This window comes from Bos grunniens, chromosome 28 (genome assembly GCF_055505025.1).
Source record: "Bos grunniens cultivar Pamir isolate PY7600 chromosome 28, Bosgru_T2T1.0, whole genome shotgun sequence".
Classification (NCBI taxonomy): domain Eukaryota; kingdom Metazoa; phylum Chordata; class Mammalia; order Artiodactyla; family Bovidae; genus Bos; species Bos grunniens.
The window spans coordinates 45,992,722-46,009,765 of NC_141192.1; the positions used below are offsets into that span (position 1 = coordinate 45,992,722).

Below are 17,044 nucleotides of genomic sequence, written 5' to 3' on the forward strand. Positions count from 1 at the left end.
AACACCCTCTAAGAGAGAACAACTGCATGCCCGAGGTCAGGGGAGGTGGCCGAGAGGAGCAACCCCAAGTCCAAGGAGTGGCGGCTGTGCGGGCACAGGAGGGCTGAGAGGAGCTACTCCACGTTCAAGGTCAGAAGGGGTGGCCTTGAGGTGATACCCCTTGTCCAAGGTAAGGAGCAGTGGCTGCGCTTTGCTGGAGCAGCCATGAAGACATACCCCACGTCCAAGGTAAGAGAAACCCAAGTAAGATGGTAGGTGTTGTGAGAGGGCATCAGAGGGCAGACACCCTGAAACCAAAATCACAGAAAACTAGCCAATCTGATCACATGGACCATAGCCTTGTCTAACTCAATGAAACTAAGCCATGCAGTATGGTATCACCCAAGATGGATGGGTCATGGTGGAGAGGTCTGACAGAATGTGGTCCACTGGAAAAGGGAATGGCAAACCATTTCAGTATTCTTGCCTTGAGATCCCCATGAACAGTATGAAAAGGAAAAATGATAGGATACTGAAAGGGGAACTCCCCGGGTCAGTAGGTGCCAAATATGCTACTGGGGTATATTTGTGGAGAAATAACTCCGGAAAGAATGGAACCAAAACAAAAACAATACCCAGTTGTGGATGTGACTGGTGATAGAAGCAAGGTCTGATGCTGTAAAGAGCAATATTGCATAGGAACCTGGAATGTTAGGTCCATGAATCAAGGCAAATTGGAAGTGGTCAAACAGGAGATGGCAAGAATGAACGTCGACATTCTAGGAATCAGCAAACTAAAATGGACTGGAATGGGTGAATTTAACTCAGATGATCATTTGTATCTACTACTGTGGGCAGGAATACCTTAGAAGAAATGGAGTAGCCATCATGGTCAACAAAGGAGTCCGAAATCCAGTACTTGGAAGCAATCTCAAAAACAACAGAATGATTTCTGTTCATTTCCAAGCCAAACCATTGAATGTCATGGTAATCCAAGCCTATGCCCCAATCAGTAATGCTGAAGAAATTGAAGTTGAACGGTTCTATGAAGACATACAAGACCTTTTAGAACTAACACCCCCCTCCCCCACAAATGTCCATTTCATTATAGGACACTGGAATGCAAAAGTAGGAAGTCAAGAAACACCTGGAGTAACAGGCAAATTTGGCATTGGAGTATGGAATGAAGCAGGGCAAAGGCTAATAGAATTTTGCCAAAAGAACATGCTGGTCATAGCAAACACCCTCTTCCAACAACACAAGAGAAGACTCTTCACATGGACATCACCAGATGGTCAACATCGAAATAAGATTGATTATAATCTTTGCAGCCAAAGATGGAGAAGCTTTATACAGTCAGCAAAACAAGATGGGGAGCTGACTGTGGCTCAGATCATGGACCCCTTATTGCCAAATTCAGACTTAAATTGAAGAAAGTAGGGAAAACCACTAGGCCATTCAGGTATGACCTAAATCAAATCCCTTATGATTATACAATGGAAGTGCGAAATAGATTAAAGGGACTAGATCTGATAGATAGAGTGCCTGATGAACTATGGACAGAGGTTTGTGACAGGTTTGTACAGGAGACAAGGATCAAGATCATTCCCATGGAAAAGAAATACAAAAAAGCAAAATCGCTGTTTGAGGAGGCCTTACAAATAGCTGTCAAAAGAAGAGAAGCGAAAAGTAAAGGAGAAAAGGAAAGATATACTCTGCATTTGAATGCAGAGATCCAAAGAAGATCAAGTAGAGATAAGAAAGCCTTCCTCAGCGATCAATGCAAAGAAATAGAGGAAAACAACAGAATGGGAAAGACTAGAGATCACTTCAAGAAAATTAGAGATACCAAGGGAACATTTCACGCAAAGATAGTCTCGATAAAGGACAGAAGTGGTATGGACATAACAGAAGCAGAAAATACAAAGAAGAGGTGGCAAGATACACAGAAGAACTGTACAAAAAAAGAGCTTCAAGACCCAGATAATCATGATAGTGTGATCACTCACCTAGAGCCAGACATCTTGGAACCTGAAGTCAAGTGGGCCTTAGAAAGCATCACTACGAACAAAGCTAGTGGAGGTGATGGAATTCCAGTGGAGCTATTTCAAATCCTGAAAGATGATGTTGTGAAAGTGCTGCACTCAATATGCCAGCAAATTTAGAAAACTCAGCAGTGGCCACAGGACTGGAAAAGGTCGGTTGTCATTCCAATCCCAAAGAAAGGCAATGCGAAAGAATGCTCAAACTACCACACAATTGCACTCATCTCACACGCTAGTAAAGTAATGCTCAAAATTCTCCAAGCCAGGCTTAAGCAATACGTGAACCATGAATTTCCTGATGTTCAAGCTGGTTTTAGAAAAGGCAGAGGAACCAGACATCACATTGTCAACATCCGCTGGATCATGGAAAAAGCAAGAGAGTTTCAGAAAAAACATCTATTTCTGTTTATTGACTATGCCAAAGCCTTTTACTGTATGGATCACAATAAACTGTGGACAATTCTGAAAAGATGGGAATACCAGACCACCTCACCTGCCTCTTGAGAAATTTGTATGCAGGTCAGGAAACAACAGTTAGAACTGGACATGAAACAGCAGACTCATTCCAAATAGGAAATGGAGTACGTCAAGGCTGTATATTGTCACCCTGCTTATTTAACTTATATGCAGAGTACATCATGAGAAACGCTGGGCTGGAAGAAGCACAAGCTGGAATCAAGATTGCCGGGAGAAATATCAATAACCTCAGATATGCAGATGACACCACCCTTATGGCAGAGTGAAGAGGAACTAAAAAACCTCTTAATGAAAGTTAAAGAGGAGAGTGAAAAAGGTGGTTTAAAGGTAAACATTCAGAAAACGAAGATCATGGCATCTGGTCCCATATCTTCATGGGAAATAGATGGGGAAACAGTGGAAACAGTGTCAGACTTTATTTTTCTGGGCTCCAAAATCACTGCAGATGGTGATTGTAGCCATGAAATTAAAAGACGCTTACTCCTTGGAAGGAAAGTTATGACCAACGTAGATAGCATATTCAAAAGCAGAGACATTACTTTGCCAACAAAGATCCGTCTAGTCAAGGCTGTGGTTTTTTCTGTGGTCATGTATGGATGTGAGACTTGGACTGTGAAGAAAGCTGAGCACCACAGAATTGATACTTTTGAACTGTGCTGTTGGAGAAGACTCTTGAGAGTCCCTTGGACTGCAAGGAGATCCAACCAGTCCATTCTGAAGGAGATCAGCCCTAGGATTCCTTTGGAAGGAATGATGCTAAAGCTGAAACTCCAGTACTTTGGTCACCTCATGCAAGGAGTTGACTCATTGGAAAAGACCCGGATGCTGGGACGGATTGGGGGCAGGAGGAGAAGGGGACGACAGAGGATGAGATGGCTAGATGGCATCACTGACTCAATGGATGTGAGTGTGAGTGAACTCTGGGAGTTGGTAATGGACAGGGATGCCTGGCATGCTGCAATTCATGGGATCCCAAAGAGTCGCACACTACTGAGCAACTGAACGGAACTGAACTGAACTTCTTCTGAAGTATATTTCAGTAAAGTCATCAAGAGAATTAAATTTTTTCTCATTAAAAAATAGAAACACTCTCAAGGTTAAGCCATACTTACCTAAACTAAACTTAGGGATCATGCTGTATATTTACGTTTACCTCAGTGACTTTGTGGATTCACACCCCAGAGAATTTTGATTGAGCTGTTTTCCATGAGCTACAAACAAGACAATTTAAAGAAAATCCCATATTCCTCATTTAGTATATAATTTATTTTAAATCATTAAATCATATAGGAAGCTTGAGCATGTTTATCTTCTCATCTTAGAAAAATAACACTAGCAATCAACCTGTTTATACTTATATTTATCTTGGAAAATGTGAATTCCAATATTTAGAAATAGAAAATCACTATTACTGTCCCATAGACCAAGCATAGTGTAGTTCCTGTGTTATGTTTATTTCAGTCTTTTCTCTAAGTTTTCTTATTTGGACATCTACCTTTTTGTAAAAAACACATTCAATATCACACTGAATAGATATATGATATTATGGCATTTGCAGTTTTCATTGTATCCCAATGTTTCCCTGTTTTATTAAAACTTATTGAATATACATTTTTTGATAATGCAATTGATAGGTTTGCTGAATTATGTGGTATATTAATGGTCTATTTCATCATAATCAACTGCTGCAGATTTGGTGGCTTGAAAAACACTCATTTGTATCCCCGAAGTTAGACACAATACACCTAGTCCTTCTATTCAAGTTATCACAAGGCTGAAATCAAAGTGTCATCAAGTTTCTTACCTAGAAATTAGTTGTCTTCCAAGCTCATTCATGTTGTTGGAATAATTCACTTCCTTGAAGTTGTAGGAATAAGGTCTTATTTCCTTGACATCTGTTTTGGGGTTATTCACTTATTGACTATGTCAAAGCCTTTGACTGTGTGGATCACAATAAACTGTGGAAAATCCTGAAAGAGATGGGAATACCAGACCACCTGATCTGCCTTTTGAGAAGCCTATATGCAGGTCAGGAAATAACAGTTAGAACTGGACATGGAACAACAGACTTGTTCCAAATAGGAAAAGGAGTACGTCAAGGCTGTATATTGTCACCCTGCTTATTTAACTAATATGCAGAAAACATCATGAGAAACTCTGGCCTGGAAGAAGCGCAAGCTGGAATCAAGATTGCTAGAAGAAATATCAATAACCTCAGATATGCAGATGACATCACCCTTATGGCAGAAAGTTAAAAGGAATTAAAAAGCCTCTTGATGAAAGTGAAAGTGGAGAGTGAAAAAGGTGGCTTAAAGGTCAGCATTCAGAAAACGAAGATCATGGCATCTGGTCCCATCACTTCATGGGAAATAGATGGGGAAACAGTGGAAACAGTGTCAGATTTTATTTTTCTGGGCTCCAAAATCACTACAGATGGTGACTGCAGCCATGAAATTAAAAGACGCTTACTGCTTGAAAGGAAAGTTATGGCCAATCTAGATAGCATATTCAAAAGCAGAGACATTACTTTGCCAACAAAAGTCCGTCTAGTCAAGGCTATGGTTTTTCCTGTGGTCATGTATGGATGTGAGACTTGGACTGTGAAGAAATCTGAGCACAGAAGAATTGATGCTTTTGAACTGTGGTGTTGGAGAAGACTCTTGAGAGTCCCTTGGACTGCAAGGAGATCCAACCAGTGCATTCTAAAGGAGATCAGTCCTGGGTGTTTTTTGGAAGGAATAATGCTGAAGCTAAAACTCCAGTACTTTGGCCACCTCATGCGAAGTGTTGACTCACTGGAAAAGACTCTGATGCTGGGAGGGATTGGGGGTAGCAGGAAAAGGGGACTACAGAGGATGAGATGGCTGAATGACATCATCGACTCGATGGATGTGAGTGTGAGTGAACTCTGGGAGTTGGTGATGGACAGGGAGGCCTGGCATGCTGAAATTCATGGGGTTGCAAACAGTCGGACACGACTGAGTGACTGAACCAAACTGAACAGTCCCTAGAATCCACTCCTAGGTATCAGCTTTGTTTTCTCCACTCAAGTCACTCTCACACTTCAAATTTCTCTTTCAACACCCTCTTATAATTCATACATCTCTTTAAAGAGGAATTCAAGCATTTTAAACAAATCATCGGATTATATGAGACTCACCAATCAGGATAGTCTTCTTTTCTCATGATCAACTGATTTAAAACTAGTCATAATTTATAATTATGCCAGGAGCTCCCAGATTAATGTGTAATTGAATGGCTAGTTGAAGATATGTGTGTACCAGATGGTGGGGAATCTTAAGGACTAGTTTAGACTTCTACTTGTCACTCATGAGGTCAACATTTTTTGACTCTCTCTATTAATACCTCATTCTATTTAAAATAGCACATACTTGCTTGAATGTTTCACTTAAGAGAAGAAACTTGATGATCTGTGACTCCATCTTAAGAAGATAAAAAAGCAGACATAGTTTTTAATCTCACAATAAGTAGAAGGAGGAAAAGATGAGAATGGTGATTATAAAATAGAAAATGGACAGTGAAATAGAAATAAGGGATTGAGCAAAACTAAAATTCTGATGTTTAAAATCATACATAAAATCAATCATCTGTTAGATAAATTGATTAAAAATAACAGATCATAACACAATTGCTACTCAAGAAAAAAAATGGGACTTCATTACAGATGCTGTCAATGTAGAAAAAGTAATTAGGGAGTATTATGTATGATTTTCTTCCAAACATTTAACTACTTATTTGATGTAGAAAAATCATTTGAACCATACAAATAAACTTATCAAAAATGAAATACAAAATATTAATAGCTTCTATCTTCTTATGAAATTGAATTTTCAGTTAAAAGCCTTCCCACAAGAAGAACCCCAGACCCATAATATTAAATGGTAAATTCTGTCAAGCATTTAAGTAACAAATAGCACACACACACACACACACACACACACCCTGCATTCTGAGAGAATGGCATTGAAACATGTATAATATCATATGTCAAATGAATTGCCAGTCCAGATTTGATGCATGAGACAGGGTTCTCAGGGCTGGTGCACTGGGATGACCCAGAGGGATAGTATGAGGAGGGAGGTGGGAGGGGGGTTCAGGATGGGAAGACGTGTACACCCATGGTGGATTCATGTTGATGTATGGCAAAACCAATAAAATATTGTAAAGTAATTAGGCTCCAATTAAAATAAATAAATTTATATTAAAAAACCTGCATGGATATTTGAATGAACAGAGCAATAAGAGATATATGCAACACTTTTTCTTCATCCTATTAATATAGCTCATACTCAAACTGGAAGCATTGGGATTTGAATTCAGTCAATCTGGCCCCAGAGTTTGTGCTCTTAGTTAAAAAGTTATGTCATTTGATTGCAACTGGGCCATAAAGATTCTTAAAGGATAAGCTTATGATTATGGGTTTTATAGTCTCACAGCTAGGGAGGTTTTTGTTAAAGGAAGGACTTGATTAGAATTTTGCACCAGGAGGATGATTCAGACAGGAGGGGGAGGAGGGACTAGTGGAGCAAATGAGACTGGAAATGTTATTTAAACTTGATGCTGTTACTATCTCGCCTATACCTTGTGTGAAACATGTACTTAAAGTTATGTTTATTTGTATGTGACAGCTCTCTAATTCCCAAACATCCATGTACATAAAAATATTCCAAGAGTCTTGGGTTTCTCTGCCAAATATCCGTGAGTTCAACTGATTTCCCAGGTGATTCTGACAGAGATTCTAAGAATCTCTATGATCGAAACCAAAGATTTCTGGATTTGATTTTCAGCTACAAATATCTAGAACCCAGCATAGTGCAAGTACAATGATAGAATTCTTTGGCCTGCTTCCTGACCTTCGGGAGCTCAGGATTTGGTTGAAGAGGCAAAGACAACTCAATCAATAATGTACAAAACCTGAAAATGATTAATTAGTTTAGAATGTGTGAATCATAATTCTATAGTTTAAAAACTGATAGCTGAGATGCGAGTTAATGGCAAACATCAGTATATATACATACATACATATATATGTATGTATGTATGTATATATTGGTCCCCAGTAAAAAATGCATTTCTCAAGGAGGCAAAAATTGTAAATGAAGGTACGAAGTTTATTTTTAGAAATATAGCACAACAAATGGGAGAGCAGGCAGAAAAACTGTTTAGTTAAGCAAGGCAGAGATGCACACCAGGAAAGAAAGGGTGTGGGTATCTCCAAAAGTGAGGAGGAGCCACCACCAATATTTCTGATCATTTTCTGAGTTTTTGGACTTCTCTGGTGTTTCATAGGTTTCCCTGGTGGTTCAGAGGTACAGAATCCATCTGCCAGGCAGAGGATACATGTTCTATCCCTGGATCAGGAACATCCCCTGGAGAAGGAAATGGCAATCCACTTCAGTATTCTTGCCTAGAGAATCCCATGGATAGAAGAGCTTGGCAGGCTACCATCCATGGAGTTGTAAAAGAGATATAACTTAGTAACTAACCAACAACCATCAACATCAAAAGCAGACAAAGATGTTGGAAAAAAAGATCAAAATAACTAATGTACTTCATTACAGAAATACTGAATAAAATATAAGAAAATAAAATATCAGAAAATAAGATATCACAGTATATGATAGGAAAATAAACAATGACTTGAGAGGGGAGGGGAAAAACCAAAATAATTATCTGTATAGAAGCAAACAAGATACATAAGAAAATTCCTTCAATCTGATAAAGATCATCTACAAAAATACCTATAGCTATCATTATGTTTAATGGAAAAAAAGAAAACAGAAAAAAATCCTACATAAAGCAAAATAACTTGATTTTCTCCTAACCCTGTGTATAAAAACAACCAAAAAATAATGTCCCCAACCACTTTTTTTCAACATCTTATTTTAGATTTTTGCTGAAAAAGAAAAGAAAATTATAATTACTGGAAAGTAGAAAATAAAACTGTCTTTATTTGCAAGCTAGATTCTGTATATAGAAAGTTCTATGGAATCTGCAACGAAAATATGAGAAAATAATAACAAAATGCAGTAGAGTTGCATAAATGAGTATATATAAAAATATCAATTGCATCATTGTATTCTAAATGTAATTTGCAAGACTTATTCATGCACGCATGTATGTGTGTGTGTTAGTCTCTCAGTCGTGTCTTTTTGCGACCCCATGGGCTGTAGCCTGCCAGGCTCCTCTGTCCTTGGAATTCTCCAGGCAAGAATACTGGAGTGGGTTGCCATTCCCTTCTCCAGGGGATCTTCCAGATCCAGGGATCAAACCCAGGTCTCCTACATTGCAGGTGGATTCTTCACCAACTTAGCCACCAGAGAAGCCCACACTCTTATCAGGAAGAGGTTAATTTCTATTCAACACATGGATAACAGAAACATTTGTCACAGCCATCTAGGAAGTACGAACTTTTCAAATAAAACTCTAGGGGTGTGCCTTTGGATTTGTACATTCTTGGGGAGATGTATATATATATATATATATATATATATATATATAGTATTACAGCCAAAGTATTTTAAAATTAATCACAGTCATTTCAGTAGTTAATATGAGGATTACTTGTTTCTTGTAGCTAAATGTGAGTTGAGAAAAATCATCCATGCACAGTGGAATGAGTTTTGTATTTAACCAAATTATTTTTCTAGAACTGTGAATTGCAAGAATGATATATCTTCCCTTTTGCTTTAATATGTTGATTTGTGGTTATTAATTAATGACTGTTAAACCACTTTTCAGTTTCTGGAATAAAATCCAGTGTGTCAATATTCTGTCTTGAATATTCATTACGAACCTCATGAGAAAGACTTAGCTATAAATTTATTTCTTATAATAGCTTTGTTTGAATTGATTTTTTAAAACTCAGTGAATATAATGCATTATTAAGTATTCTCTCAATCTATTTTCTAGAAAAATTTGTGCAGTATTGACAGTATTTCTTAAATGTTTGGAGAAATTCACCAACATAATAAACAGGGCATAGGATTTCTTTGTTAGAAAGTTTTTGAAAACAAATTCCATTACTTTGGGCTTCCTCAGTGACTCAGTGGTAAAGAATCCACCTGCAATAAAGAAGACACAGGAAATGGGGGTTCAATCCTGGGTCAGGGATATCTCTTGGAGAAGGGCATGGCCACCCACTCCAGTATTCTGGCCAGGAAAATTCCATGGACACAGAAGCCTGGCAGGCTAAAGTCCATGGGGTCACAAAGAATCAGACATGACCAAGCACACACAGATAAGACTTTACTTAGATTTTCTATTTTTATTGTACAAGATTGAATGCTATATTTTTTCAAAGAAGGTGTTTATTTCAATAAGATTTGTAATTTAACGATTCTTCCCAATATATTCTTTTTTAAAAATTTTATTTTATTTTTAAACTTTACAATATTGTATTAGTTTTGCCAAACGTCGAAACGAATCTTCCACAGGTATACCCGTGCTCCCCATCCTGAACCCTCCTCCCTCCTCCCTCCCCATACCCTCCCTCTGGGTCGTCCCAGTGCACCAGCCCCAAGCATCCAGTATCGTTCATCGAACCAGGACTGGTGACTCATTTCATACATGATATTACACATGTTTCAATGCCATTCTCCCAAATCTCCCCACCCTCTCCCTCTCCCACAGAGTCCGTAAAACTGACCTATACATCAGTGTCTCTTTTGCTGTCTCGTACACAGGGTTATTGTTACCATCATTCTAAACTCCATATATATGTGTTAGTATACTGTATTGGTGTTTTTCTTTCTGGCTTACTTCACTCTGTATAATAGGTTCCAGTTTCATCCACCTCATTAGGACTGATTCAAATATATTCTTTTTAATGGCTGAGTAATACTCCATTGTGTATATGTACCACTGCTTTCTTATCCATTCATCTGCTGATGGGCATCTAGGTTGCTTCCATGTCCTGGCTATTATAAACAGTGCTGTGATGAATATTGGGGTACACGTGTCTCTTTCCCTTCTGGTTTCCTCAGTGTGTATGCCCAGCAGTGGGATTGCTGGATCATAAGGCAGTTCTATTTCCAGTATTTTAAGGAATCTCCACACTGTTCTCCATAGTGGCTGTACTAGTTTGCATTCCCACCAACAGTGTAAGAGGGTTCCCTTTTCTCCACACCCTCTCCAGCATTTATTGCTTGTAGACTTTGGGATCGCAGCCATTCTGACTGGTGTGAAATGGTACCTCATAGTGGTCTTGATTTGCATTTCTCTGATAATGAGTGATGTTGAGCATCTTTTCATGTGTTTGTTAGCTATCTGTATGTCTTCTTTGGAGAAATGTCTATTTAGTTCTTTGGCCCATTTTTTAATTGGGTCATTTATTTTTCTGGAGTTGAGCTGTAGGAGTTGCTTGTATATTTTTGAGATTAGTTGTTTGTCAGTTGCTTCATTTGCTATTATTTTCTCCCATTCTGAAGGCTGCCTTTTCATCTTGCTAATAGTTTCCTTTGTTGTGCAGAAGCTTTTAAGTTTAATTAGGTCCCATTTGTTTATTTTTTCTTTTATTTCCAATATTCTGGGAGTTGGGTCATAGAGGATCCTGCTGTGATGTATGTCAGAGTGTGTTTTGCCTATGTTCTCCTCTAGGAGTTTTATAGTTTCTGGTCTTATGTTGAGATCTTTATATTTTTTTTAATTTTATTTTATTTTTAAACTTTACATAATTGTATTAGTTTTGCCAAATATCAAAATGAATCTGCCACAGGTATACATGTGTTCCCCAGATCTTTAATCCATTTTGAGTTTATTTTTGTGTATGGTGTTAGAAAGTGTTCTAGTTTCATTCTTTTACAAGTGGTTGACCAGTTTTCCCAGCACCATTTGTTAAAGAGATTGTCTTTAATCCATTGTATATTTTTGCCTCCTTTGTCAAAGATAAGGTGTCCATATGTGCGTGGATTTATCTCTGGGCTTTCTATTTTGTTCCATTGACCAATATATTCTTATCTGCCATGCCTGTAGAATTTTACCTATGCCCATTTTCCCCCTAATTAGTAAATAAATAGATAAAATTTCCATTATTTTTAACTCAGTATGTCAAACTCAATATATAACATGCGTTTGTTGTTTCTCTTTTCCCTCAGAAACCGAATCAATCATAGTAATGATAATGAGAAATAAATCAAATGGCAAAGTCACATCAATAAAAACAATGGTGGGATTTCTCTGGTGGTCCAGGGGTTAAGATTCTTTGCTTCTGCTGCAGGGATCATGGGCTTTATCCCTGGTTAGGAAGCTAAGATCTCACATGCTATGCAGTACAGCCAAAAAATAAATAAATAAATAAATTAAAACAATGGTAAAATAAAACCAGCTAATATGATCTTATCATCATGAAGGAGTATCGATGAATGAAGCAGAGAAGGCATGGCTACAGCCAAGAATGCTTTAACGTGCAGAGCTAGAGAAGAAGTGACATAAATTTTACAGCCCCTAAGTGTCTCAGGGCTTAAAAGAAGGAACAGAATAAATACTGAAGTCTGTATGAAAATGAAATGGTAAAGGATAAACAATATCCACTTAAAGGGAAGAAAAGATTTCAGAAGTTGCTTTATTGAATATTGAGATTTATTTCAAAGTTATCATAAAGAATATGTGGTAAAGGCAGGTACTTCAAAGGAATATGAGAAAGACTTATTAAACTGAATGAGGTAGATTCATGATTAGGCCCAGTTATTCACAAGCATCTCTGTTAATCTCATTATAATGTTTTCATACTTCATTATTGATGAAGAACATATCTTTTCCTTTGGGTTACAAGTGCAAACCTGAGATAAGAATGATTACATGTCAGAAGAAGAGAAAATAAAGCAGTTCTTAACTTGGGCTTTATCACTGAATAATCATTATATCTCCCTAGAAAAACATTTAACTTTTTCTCAGTATTCAGTATCATCTTAAACACCTTTTATTGAACTGTATTATACTGGTATTAAAAAAGTGAGTGATGCCTAGAGACTAGCTATTATTTTCAGTATCTTACTTAAAATCAGGTAATACTTCTATAATGAAAACTCAAAAGTCCTCATTTTACCTGGAGTAAAATAACGTTTTGAGAAAAGCTAAAAGTTGTATTTTATAGATCTGAATCAAAGGAGTTAGTTATGAGAACCTGAGTGCAAATTTACGCTGACACTAAAAAGAGTTATCATCTCTGCAGCAGTGTTACAAATCACAGCATAAACTGCAGCATAAGGAATAAGTCTCTAACAATATATTCAATATATCTCTTTTCATCACTCTGACTTCCATAATGCATTATTTATATATTAACTGAGAAATAATTGTAGCTCATCCTGACTATCAAAAAAAAATGTAAAATGCAACATACAATTTATTTGAAACATAATCATCAGTTCATTTCAGTTCAGTTGCTCAGTCCTGTCCGATTCTTTGCCACCCCATGATTTGCAGCACACCAAGCCACCCTGTCTATCACCAAGTCCGGGAGTTCACTCAAACCCACGTCCATCGAGTTGGTGATGCCGTCCAGCCATTTCATCCTCTGTTGTCTCCTTTTCCTCCTGCCCCCAGTCCCTCCCAGCATCAGACTCTTTTCCAATAAGTCAACACTTCGCATGAGGTGGCCAAATTACTGGAGTTTCAGGTTTAGCATCAATCCTTCCAAAAAACACCCAGGACCGATCTCCTTTAGAATGGACTGGTTGGATCCCCTTGCAGTCCAAGGGACTCTCAAGAGTCTTCTCCAACAACACAGTTAAAAAGCATCAGTTTTTTTTTTACTTTATTTTTAAACTTTACAATATTGTATTAGTTTTGCCAAATATCGAAATGAATCCACCAGAGGTATACCTGTGTTCCCCATCCTGAACCCTCCTCCCTCCTCCCTCCCCATTCAGCGCTCAGCTTTCTTCACAGTCCAACTCTCACATCCATTCATGACTACTGGAAAAACCATAGCCTTGACTAGACTGATATTTTTTTGGCAAAGTAATGTCTCTGCTTTTGAATATGATGTCTAGGTTGGTCATAACTTTCCTTCCAAGGAGTAAAGGTCTTTTAATTTCATGGCTGCAATCACCATCTGCAGTGATTTTGGAGCCCCCAAAAATAAAGTCTGACACTGTTTCCACTGTTTCCCCATCTATTTGCCATGATGTGATGGGACCAGATGCCATGATCTTCATTTTCTGAATGTTGAGCTTTAAGCCAACTTTTTCACTCTCCTCTTTAACTTTCATCAAGAGGCTTTTTAGTTCCTCTTCACTTTCTGCCATAAGGGTGGTGTCATCTGCGTATCTGAGGTTATTCATATTTCTCATGGCAATCTGATTCCAGCTTGCACGTCTTCCAGCCCAGCATTTCTCCTGATGTATTCTGCATATAAGTTAAATAAGTAGGGTGACAATATACAGCCTTGACGTACTCCTTTTCTTATTTGGGACCAGTATATTGTTCCATGTCCAGTTCTAACTTTTGCTTCCTCACCTGCCTATACGTTTCTCAAGAGGCAGGTCAGGTGGTCTGGTAATCCCATCTCTTTCAGAGTTGTCCACAGTTTATTGTGATCCACACAGTGAAAGGCTTTGGCATAGTCAGTAAAGCAGAAAGAGATGTTTTTCTGGAACTCTCTTGCTTTTTCCATGATCCAGCAGATGTTGGCAATTTGATCTCTGGTTCTTCTGCCTTTTCCAAAACCAGCTTGAGCATCAGGAAGTTTATGGTTCATGTTTTGCTGAAGCCTGGCCTGGAGAATTTTGAGCATTACTTTACTAGCGTGTGATGAGTGCAATTTTGTGGTAGTTTGGGCATTCTTTGGCATTGTCTTTCTTTGGGATTGGAATGAAAACTGACCTTTTCCAGTCCTTTGGCCACTGCTGAGTTTTCCAAATTTGCTGGCATATTGAGTACAGCAGTTTCACAGCATCATCTTTCAGGATTTGAAATAGCTTAACTTGAATTCCATCACCTCCACTAGCTTTGTTCGTAGAGATGCTTCCTAAGGCCCACTTGACTTCACATTCCAAGATGTCTGGCTCTAGGTGAGTGATCACGCCATCATGATTATCTGGGTCATGAAAATATTTTTTTGTATAGTTCTTCTGTGTATTCTTGCCACCTGTTCTTAATATCTTCTGCTTCTGTTAGGTCCATACCATTTCTTTCTTTCTTTCTTTCTTTTTTTTGAATGTATATATTTTAATTGGAGGCTAATTACTTTAAAATATTGTATTGGTTTTGCCATACATAAACATAAATCCGCCACGGGTGTTGCGTGAAATATTCCCTTGGTATCTCTAATTTTCTTGAAGAGATCTCTAGTCTTTAGCATTCTGTTGTTTTCCTCTATTTCTTTGCATTGATCACTGAGGAAGGCTTTCTTTTCTCTTCTTGCTTTTCTTTGGAACTCTGCATTCAGATGCTTATATCTTTCCCTTTCTCCTTTTCTTTTCACTTCTTTTCATACCTATTTGTATGGCCTCCCCAAACAGTCATTTTGCTTTTTTGCATTTCTTTTCCACGGGGATGGTCTTGATCCCTGTCTCCTGTACAATGTCACGAACCTCTGTCCATAGTTCATCAGCCACTCTATCTGTCAGATCTAGTCCCTTAAATCTATTTCTCACTTCCACTGTATAATCATAAGGAATTTGATTTATGTCATACCTGAATAGTCTGGCAGTTTTCCCTACTTTCTTCAATTTAAGTCTGAATTTGGCAATAAGGATTTTAGTCAGCTCCCGGTCTTGTTTGTGCTGACTGTATAGAGGTTCTCCGTCTTTGGCTGCAAAGAATATAATCAATCTGATTTCAGTGTTGACCATCTGGTGATGTCCATATGTAGAGTCTTCTCTTGTGCTGTTGGAAGAGGGTATTTGCTATGAGCAGTGCATTCTATTGGCAAAACTCTATTAGCCTTTGCCCTGCTTCATTCTGTATTCCAAGGCCAAATTTGCCTGTTATGCCAGGTGTTTCTTGACTTCCTACATTTGCATTCCAGTCCCCTATAATGAAAAGGACATTTGAGGCTGAGGTGTTAGTTCTAAAAGGTATTGTAGGTCTTCATAGAACCGTTCAACTCCAGCTTCTTCAGAGTTACTGGTTGGGACATAGACTTGGATTACTGTGATATTGAATGTTTTGCCTTGGAAATGAACAGAGATAATTCTGTCATTTTTGAGACTGCATCCAAGTGCTTCATTCTGGACTCTTTTTGACCATGATGGCTACTCCATTTCTTCTAAGGGATTCCTGCCTGCAGTAGTAGATATAATGGTCATCTGAGTTAAATTCACCCATTCCAGTCCATTTTAGTTTGTTGATTCCTAGAATCATATATTTACTTAAAATACAGGTAAACTAGCATCACAAATATATGTGAAAATTATTAAGCATAATATGAACACAAGCATATTTATTTGGCTTATACACAGGTTGACTTTAATTCAAGTGGTTTTTCAGTCCCATTGGACTTTTGAATTATATTGAAGGAGAAAGCAGCTTCATAGTTATCAAACTCCTGACTGTCTTTTTCACATTCCTAAGGCTATAGATAAGGGGGTTAAGCATAGGAATCATGCCAGTAAAACACACAGTGGCTACTTTGACCAGAAGCCATGAGCTTTTGGAGTTGGGTACACAATAAAGGAACAGGACAGTCCCATGGAAAATGGTGACAGTGCTCAGGTGGGAGGCACAGGTGGAGAAGGCTTTTTGGAGTTCACCAGCTGAAGGCATCTTGATGATTGTGAGAATTATGAAAACATAGGAGGTGAGTATAATCAGGAGGCTGCACACACTTCATTGAGTGTAGAATGATGAAACATGTGAGTTGACTGAAATGGGTGTCAGAACAGGAAGGAGAGACAGTGCAGAATACTCACAGCCAAAGTGATATATGATGTTAGAACTGCAGGAGGACAACTCCAAAAGAGAACATGTTATTGTCAACACATTCCACCCCATGTGTAGATTCCAGAGACCAGGAGGCTGCAGAGCCTAGGAGACACAGCAACTGTGTAGAGGAGGGGGTTACAAACAGCCACAAACTGGTCATAGGCCATGACTGCTAGAATGGACATTTCTGGAATCACAAATGCACAGCCAAAGAAAACTGTGCTATGCATCCTTTGAAAGAGATAACTCTGTCTTCCACAACCAAGATGTCTAGGAGTTTGGGTGTAAATACACTGGAAGAACAAATATACCAAAAGGATAGATGACTAAGGAAAAAGTACACCGGTGTGTGGTATTTGGGATTGATCCTTATGACCACAGTTATGCCAAGGTTCCCCACCAGAGTGACTGTGTAAATGGTCAAGAACACCAGGAAAAAGGGTGCCTGGAGGCACAGGTGTTTTGAGAAGCCCAAGAGGATGAACATGGTCACAGGGCTCTGATTTCCTTAGTTCAGTACCATGGATCTTGATTTAAAAGATAAAAGTAAACAAGAATTAAAATTGATCAGTGAAACATGAGAAGGTGGAGTGAAAGAAACTAAAGATAGCCCAAACTAAGCTATTGAAGGCAATGTGATCAGTGTATACCCA

The 17,044-nt window shown here is 38.3% G+C and overlaps 1 pseudogene; it reads right to left on the bottom strand.

Annotated features, from left to right (window-relative positions):
• Positions 1-15,974: 15,974 nt before the first annotated feature.
• LOC147343313 (olfactory receptor 1165-like) lies at positions 15,975-16,914 on the bottom strand (annotated as a pseudogene).
• Positions 16,915-17,044: the final 130 nt, after the last annotated feature.